This window comes from Bos javanicus, chromosome 2, assembly GCF_032452875.1.
Source record: "Bos javanicus breed banteng chromosome 2, ARS-OSU_banteng_1.0, whole genome shotgun sequence".
Lineage (NCBI taxonomy): Eukaryota > Metazoa > Chordata > Mammalia > Artiodactyla > Bovidae > Bos > Bos javanicus.
In genome coordinates this window covers 116,941,782-116,949,890 of record NC_083869.1, presented here as the reverse complement: position 1 = coordinate 116,949,890, position 8,109 = coordinate 116,941,782, and positions in this window count along the sequence as shown.

Sequence of the window (8,109 nt, the reverse complement as noted above, 5' to 3'; positions counted from 1 at the left end):
TATATGCTGAGTACATCATGAGAAATGCTGGGCTGGAAGAAGCACAAGCTGGAATCAAGATTGCTGGGAGAAATATCAATAACCTCAGATATGCAGATGACACCACCCTTATAGCAGAAAGTGAAGAGGAACTAAAAAGCCTCTTGATGAAAGTGAAAGTGGAGAGTGAAAAAGCTGGCTTAAAGCTCAACATTCAGAAAATGAAGATCATGGCATCTGGTCCCATCACTTCATGGGAAATAGATGGGGAAACAGTGGAAACATTTTCAGACTTTATTTTTGGGGGCTCCAAAATCACTGCAGATGGTGATTGCAGCCATGAAATTAAAAGATGCTTACTCCTTGGAAGGAAAGTTATGACCAACCTAGATAACATATTCAAAAGCAGAGACATTAGTTTGCCAACAAAGGTTCGTCCAGTCAAGGCTATGGTTTTCCAGTGGTCATGTATGGATGTGAGAGTTGGACTGTGAAGAAGGCTGAGTGCCGAAGAATTGATGCTTTTGAACTGTGGTGTTGGAGAAGACTCTTGAGAGTCCCTTGGACTGCAAGGAGATCCAACCAGTCCATTCCGAAGGAGATCCGCCCTGGGATTTCTTTGGAAGTGATGATGCTAAAGCTGAAACTCCAGTACTTTGACCACCTCATGCGAAGAATTGACTCATTGGAAAAGACTCTGATGCTGGGAGGGATTGGAGGCAGGAGGAGGAGGGGTCGGCAGAGGATGAGATGGCTGGATGGCATCACGACTCGATGGATGTGAGTCTAAGTGAACTCCGGGATTGGTGATGGACAGGGAGGCCTGGCGTGCTGCGATTCATGGGGTCGCAAAGAGTTGGACACAACTGAGCGACTTAACTGGACTGAAGTGATAGCTACACCCAGAGTGCAGTTTGAACAAAGAGTGGAAAGAAAGATGCTGTCATGTACTTTCACCCTATGAAGTCTGTCTCATTTATCTTTCATGGTTCTCATTTTGTTCCATTCAGAGATATTCCAGGAATGTGTATTCTGGGGCCACCAAATGCAAGTAGGTTTGCTATGCTATGAGGACACATATCTGTCTGGTCAATAAATGAACGTTGTCTGGTTAATTAAATGAATGTTGACAAGCTAGTTGAGCATCTAATCTAAGCCTGTAAAATGTTGTGAAGGAGATCGGAAATGACAGTGCAAACGCAGCTTTCCTTCTTGGCCCTCCTTCCCCTGAACTGATGCTGGCCAGCACCACTCTCTTCAATACTGCACCCCAACCCCCGTCCTTGGTGTAGAGGATCCTGGGTTTGAAATAATTTGAAGTTGGACCAAGACATACGTCACTGACAATCCCCTAGATATTTGAAACAGGAAAAATTGGAGTACCAGGAAATAGATGGGGTTTTTGTTTGTTTGTTTGTTTTTTAGGCATTAAACATTTTATTTTTAAAACTTTTTATTGTGGCAAAAGTCACATAATATAAAACACACTTTTAAACCATATTTGTGCAGTTTGGCGACACTAAGCACAATCACATTGTTGTGCAACTTTCTCCCTCATTTATCTCCCAAATTTTTCACTTTCCTAAACTGAAACTGTGTCCTCTTTAAACATGAACCCCCCCATTCCCTCTGCCCCATTTCTACCCCTCACTTCTTGGAATCTACTAATGTATTTTGTGACTATGAATTTTACTATTCTAGGTATCTTGTATAAGTGAAATCAAACAGTATTTGTCTGCACCTAATGTATATTGGAATGTATTTTAAAGGTTATATTAATACATATATCTCAGGTGGCATTAGCAGTAAAGAATCTGCCTGCCAATGCAGGAGATGCAAGGGACAGGGTTCGATCCTTGGGTTGAAAAGAACCCCTGGAGAAGAAAATGGTAGCCCACTCCAGTATTCTTGCCTGGAAAATGCCATGGACAATGGAACCTCACAGACTATAGTCCATGGGGTCATAAAGAGTCAGACATAACTGAGCACGCACATACACACACAAACACACACACACACACACGTGGAATCTAGAAAAATAGTACAGATGAACCTATTTGCAAAGCAGAAATATGGACACAGAAGTAGAGAACAAATGTGTGAACACCAAGGAGGGAAAAGGTGAGTGGGATAAATTAGGAGACTGGGACAGATATATATGTACTACTCTGCATAAAACAGATAACTAATGAGAAACTACTGTAGAGCACAGCGGGGAGAAAAAAGAAGGTACAATCTGTTTGTAGGATATATATTAATAAATATATGCTTGCAGAACTCTTTGGAAAGGTTGGGAAAGCAAAGGTCAAGGAAAACTATGGCTAGCATTTAGGAAATCAGGAATTACAGGAACCATAGGATGTTGCCTCCAATTATGTCTGCTCTCTGCTGCTGTGAGTAATTTATGGAACCCCTGGGAGCTACTGAGCTCCTTGGGACTGCAGTCCATCCACAAGTCTGCCAGCTGCTGCCAAAAGAGAATAATTGCTCCTGCTTCTCTTCTGCCTTCCACTTTTCACAGAATGTCTTGCCTTGGAAGAATTTGTACCAGTATCCAATGAGTGAGGGCTTCTGGGAAATGAATGAGGGCTTCTTGGAAATGTAGACATTAGATTTTAGCCATTGAAATGTAAAGGATAGTTGGAGGGACAGGGATGGTGCTGAGTTGTCAACAGATTTTAAGTTCAGTTGCCTACCTGTCATCATTTCCCATTTCCTTCTTTAAAAAGATCCCTGCTTGTTTTCAAGCATTGACTTAATTTCTAGCATTAGAAAGAGGTTGGATTTAGTTGACATGGCATGCCCCAGTGACTGTTTTTAACTTTATTGTTTATGTTTAGGGGCATGTTTTCATGTCTCAGTCTTCTATTGAACATGACAAGGAAATACATAACTTTTCACATGCAGCATTCTGAAGCCATGAATAAAGCAGGATGCGGTTCATATTAAGGGAAACCTAGAGAGGACACAGAAAAATAAAGCTTTGAAATGAAATGGTTTTACAGCTCTTCATATTATGCCCAATCACTGCACTACTCCTTATTATTATATGTTTAATAATTGTTTCATTATTGTTTAGGTTAGTTTCTGCTCCAGTTTCTGTTGCTTGCTGTTTAGAGCATCATCATGAATAAACTTGAAGTGTAAGGGTTGTGGAGCTCCTAGATGCTGTACAGACTACGTTTCAAAGGCAGCTAGCTACAGCTCTGAGTGGACACAAGGTCACATCCTTCCTTACTTTTCCTTTGAAGGAGTCTGTGCCATGAAATTTCTTATGTTTCCACTGAACGGACTGAGCTGGATGATGTAGAAGAGACCTCAAGGCAAGATCTGATCATCAATGCCACCAAGAGTGGAAGGGGACCCACCCATTTATGGAGTGTCTTTGAGGATACTGTATGTCACCAGAGTGTTGTGACACAGAAAACATATTTCTTTGGTACATAGCAGTGGCTCAAGGAGTTGGAAATGAGCTGACCTAGTCCTCAGGAATACAATGCATCCCAGTTTGCCTGCAAATTTCTTGGGGCTAGCCCTGGAAATCCCGTGTTCTCGAAATTCCTTTATGCCTGGAAATCTGAGATGGTTCATCATCCCATCTGGGACATTGTCCTACTTGTCACTTGTCAGTCATGAATCCTTGCAAACATAGCCTCTCTGGGCTTCTTTTGCTCATCTGTTAATTGAACAAGACTGAAAAGCTGGTCCACAAACCCATGCTCAGTTCTTTGATTATGTACTAACTTCAAGGCTGGCTTCATCTGTTAAATGAGAGAATTAGACTCATTGAAATCACTTAGTTCTATCATATTTTACAGACAGGGTGGCCATGGTGCTGGAGTTAAGGGATTTTCTCAAAGTCATCCAGTCAATGTAGGGTTTTGAGGGTGAGAAAACCAAGTCTTAGTTGACTACAAACTGTTCCATCTCCATATCAGGGAAAGATTCAGAGTTGAATGATTATTCTTATGACACATACTCCTGGGCCTGAAGGTTATTCGGCTGAGCTAACCACCTCCACATTTATTTTTAACTCGCCAGACACACCTCCTCTCCAGGCTCTTCTTTGTGGTCACTAGTCATATCTACCTTCCATATGATGCTATCTTGACTCTGCATGTGGGCACAGACCAACCAGAGTCAATTCTGTGTCTGTGCGAAGAACTATTCCCCCCTCTCTCCAGCCTTCTTATAGCAGTCATTCTGGGAAAATAGCAGCAAAAACCTCCTGCATAATATTATGTTTCTTATCTTCTCTGAATCCCCAAGGGCAACACATTCTGAAAGATCTGAGGCACTGTGGCTTATTATACTTCGTGGTTTCCAATTTTCTTTGATAAACATCAAAAATACGATGCAATGTAATAGTGCATTTTACTTAAAAATACTTTATTAGTCATGATTTACTTCAGGAATGGAAAAAGAAATCTCTCAGTCTTAGCTTTTCCCATATTAACTTCAGAGGAGGGGAGATGCTTTTATTTGCTTGTAAGTACTCTTACTCTGAACCTGGACCTTAATTAGACCAGACTTGTAATCTATATCACATGTTCTATTGTTTCTCTGCTTTGTCCTTCAACATGTCCCATAGCTAGCTGTTTCAATGGGTAGTGAATTCTGGAGATGCAAAATTCTTATTTTGTCTGTTGTGTGAATATTCCAGTCTCCCTTCATATAAAAGCTCTTTTATACTGAATCTGAACTCCAAGAAGGACTTTTTCAGAACTAAAATAAGCCACATGAAACTTTAATTTCCCAGTATTCTCATGCTTTATAATATAATCTATCAAATTTTAGATTATTTTCTTCTCTTATTTATCATGTAGAGATTTGGTAATGGCTCCAAAATCACTACAGATGGTGATTGCAGCCATGAAATTAAAAGACGCTTACTCCTTGGAAGGAAAGTTATGACCAATCTAGATAGCATATTTAAAAGCAGAGACATTACTTGGCCAACAAAGGTTCATCCAGTCAAGGCTATGGTTTTTCCTGTGGTCATGTATGGATGTGAGAGTTGGACTGTGAAGAAGGCTGAGCGCCGAAGAATTGATGCTTTTGAACTGTGGTGTTGGAGAAGACTCTTGAGAGTCCCTTGGACTGCAAGGAGATCCAACCAGTCCATTCTGAAGGAGATCAGCCCTGGGATTTCTTTGGAAGGAATGACGCTAAAGCTGAAACTCCAGTACTTTTGCCACCTCATGCGAAGAGTTGACTCATTGGAAAAGACTCTGATGCTGGGAGGGATTGGGGGCAGGAGGAGAAGGGGACGACAGAGGATGAGATGGCTGGATGGCATCGCTGACTAGATGGACGTGAGTCTGAGTGAAGTCTGGGAGTTGGTGATGGACAGGGAGGCCTGGCGTGCTGCAATTCATGGGGTCGCAAAGAGTCGGACATGACTGAGCGACTGATCTGATCTGATCTGTGAATATTATTCTGTGGAATATTAATGAAACAAGTTGGTGATAGACAGGGAAGCCTGGCGTGCTGCAGTCCATGGGGTCACAAAGTGTCGGACATGACTGAACGACTGACTGAACCGAACTGAACAGAGTACCTGCATCTTGTTGCTTGAATGGTAGATGTTTCTTAATCTCACATAACATGTTGTTTGTAGAGTGGTCCATTTCATGGTTGGGGTGCAGGCATCTATGGACCAGGCTCCTTCCATCATTCTTTCCTTCACCTTCAATGATTTATAACATTTATGGTTGCAGGATGGCAAATATTTACATTCTCTTGGACAGTGTCCCAAGCAGAAAGGAAGGTGGCAATGACAAGAGGTGCCTTCTCTTCTTGTTTTCTTTTGTAACAGGAGGAAAACATTTCCCAGAAACTCCAAACAAACTTCCTCTTATATCTTTGCCAGAACTTGGTCCCTTGTCCAAGCCTACGTCAAAAGGAAACTGACTCACCATGATTGGGCTTGGGCTACATGCAATTATGGTCAATGTTGCTACCCAGACAAAATTGGGGATCTGTGGGCAAGAGAGGGGAGCAATTGACAGCTATGCCCCTTGGGTTTCTAATTATTCTACCAGGGATAGGCTCTCTGATTTTAAACCTTCTGGTCTAACCTAAGCAGATGAGGAGTGATTTTTTTTTTTTTTAATGTGTGTGATTTTTAAAAAAAATTTCATGAATGAATCAATGCAAGTATTTTATGTGCAAAATGTTTTTTGATTCAGGAGTGAAGATTTTAAGTAAAGAATTGCTATTACTGTGCTGTACTCAGTTGTGTTTGACTCTTTGCAACCCTATGACTATGGCCCTCCAGGCTCCTCTGTCCATGGGATTCTCCAGGCAAGAATATTGAAGTGGGTTAGTGGGTTGCCATTTCCTCCTTTGGGGGATCTTCCCCACCCAGGGATCAAATCATGTGGCTCCTGCATTGGTAGGTGGATTCTTTACCACTGAGCCACCCAGGAAGCCCAGGTAAAGAATCAAGGGTCCCCAAATCAATGCTGTTGGCCACTGCAATAGCTTCAAAAATATATCACATAGTTGAACTGGTTAATGCACCAGGTTCTTTAACAGGAAAAAAGGATTTCAGTTCTTTTTGATTGTCACACTGAACATGGGTAAGGGATGACCAAGCTTTGAAGTGCTAGGTAAATGCTAGTTGAATAAGGAAAAGGAAAGTAACTTAAGGATCCGGACATTGGCAAACTCAGCTAAGAAAACATAAGTGATGGACCCAATGCTTTACATGATCCTTGATGTGGAGCTGGTGGCTTCATGCGATAGCTTTCTTCTCTGCTCACCCTCTTCAAGTCTAACTCGCATCTGACTTGTTTGCATTTTGACCCCAAGGGCTAGATGGACTTCTCAACCTGTGTTTGGAATAATCCTTAGTTTTTTGGGGCTATAACTCATAAATGATCAATAACAACAATAATGAAACACACAGCAGGACATTCTTTTTGGCAGTCATTCCTTAAGTTTGGAGATCGTGCTCAAGTGTTTATGTACAAGGCTGTTCAATTTTGGGAAAAAACAACACAGGTAAAGTGATTTCCTTCTTGACCTCTTTAGATTCACAAGTGCCAGTTTCTTCTCAGCCTTATTTTAGAATCTAGCAAAATCAGATATATTTTAAATGCACTGAACAGGAATTATAACTGTATTAAGAACATTTCACTCTCATATCCCCACTTCTGGCAGGACATCACCCCCTGAGATGTTTTGGGAGTTACCAAATCTTAATACTTAACTGTAAAGTGTTCCTCTTTCTCAGCTATACATATTTATTAGTTCCCAAATACCCAGAATAAAGGTAAATCAGCCTGCCACCTCCTTATTTCCTTGGAAACAGCATATTTTTTTGACAGTCTGCTGTAACCTAGCAGAGAAACACACCAGTTTTGTACCTCCAAGGCCTCCTTGTTTTCAGCATTTTGGTGTGTATCCCCTGGAGATCTTGTTTCCTGGTTCTGTCCCCAGAGATTGTGCTTAAGGAGGACTAGGTGGAGGCCTGAGTCTCTGAATTTCCAGCATGTTCCTTATGATGCAGAGGCTAACTGTTCATGAACCACAGCCATGCAGGACAGAAAACTGACTTTTTATCTTGAAGTTACAGTGATATGAAACCAATGAATCCTCATCCTAAGGCCAGTGAAGGCCTATTTTGTGCATATGATAGTACATGAATATATAGCTGCTAAGTCACTATAGTCGTGTCCAACTCTTCACGAACGGACTGTAGCCTGACAGGCTCCTCTCTCCATAGGATTCTCCAGGCAAGAACACTGGAGTGGTTGCCATTTCCTTCTCTAGGGGATCATGGAGAATTAGATATGTTAATATAGCTGGCTCATACCTCCTGCAATACAGTAAGTTACAGAAGAAAAATAATGTGACAGTGTTGGTCTCTTGACCAATCATATATGTTTATGTATGTATATAAACATGGGCTTCCCTGGTGGCTCAGTGGTAAAGAATCTGCCTGTGATGCAGAAGATGCAGGAGACCAGGGTTTGATCCCTGGGTCCAGAAGGTCCCCTGGAGGAGGAAATGGCAACCTATTTCAGCATTCTAGCCTGGAGAATCCCATGGACAGAGGAGCCTGGCAGGCAGGCTATAGTCCATAGGGTCCCAGAGTCAGACACGACTGAAGTGACTGAGCAT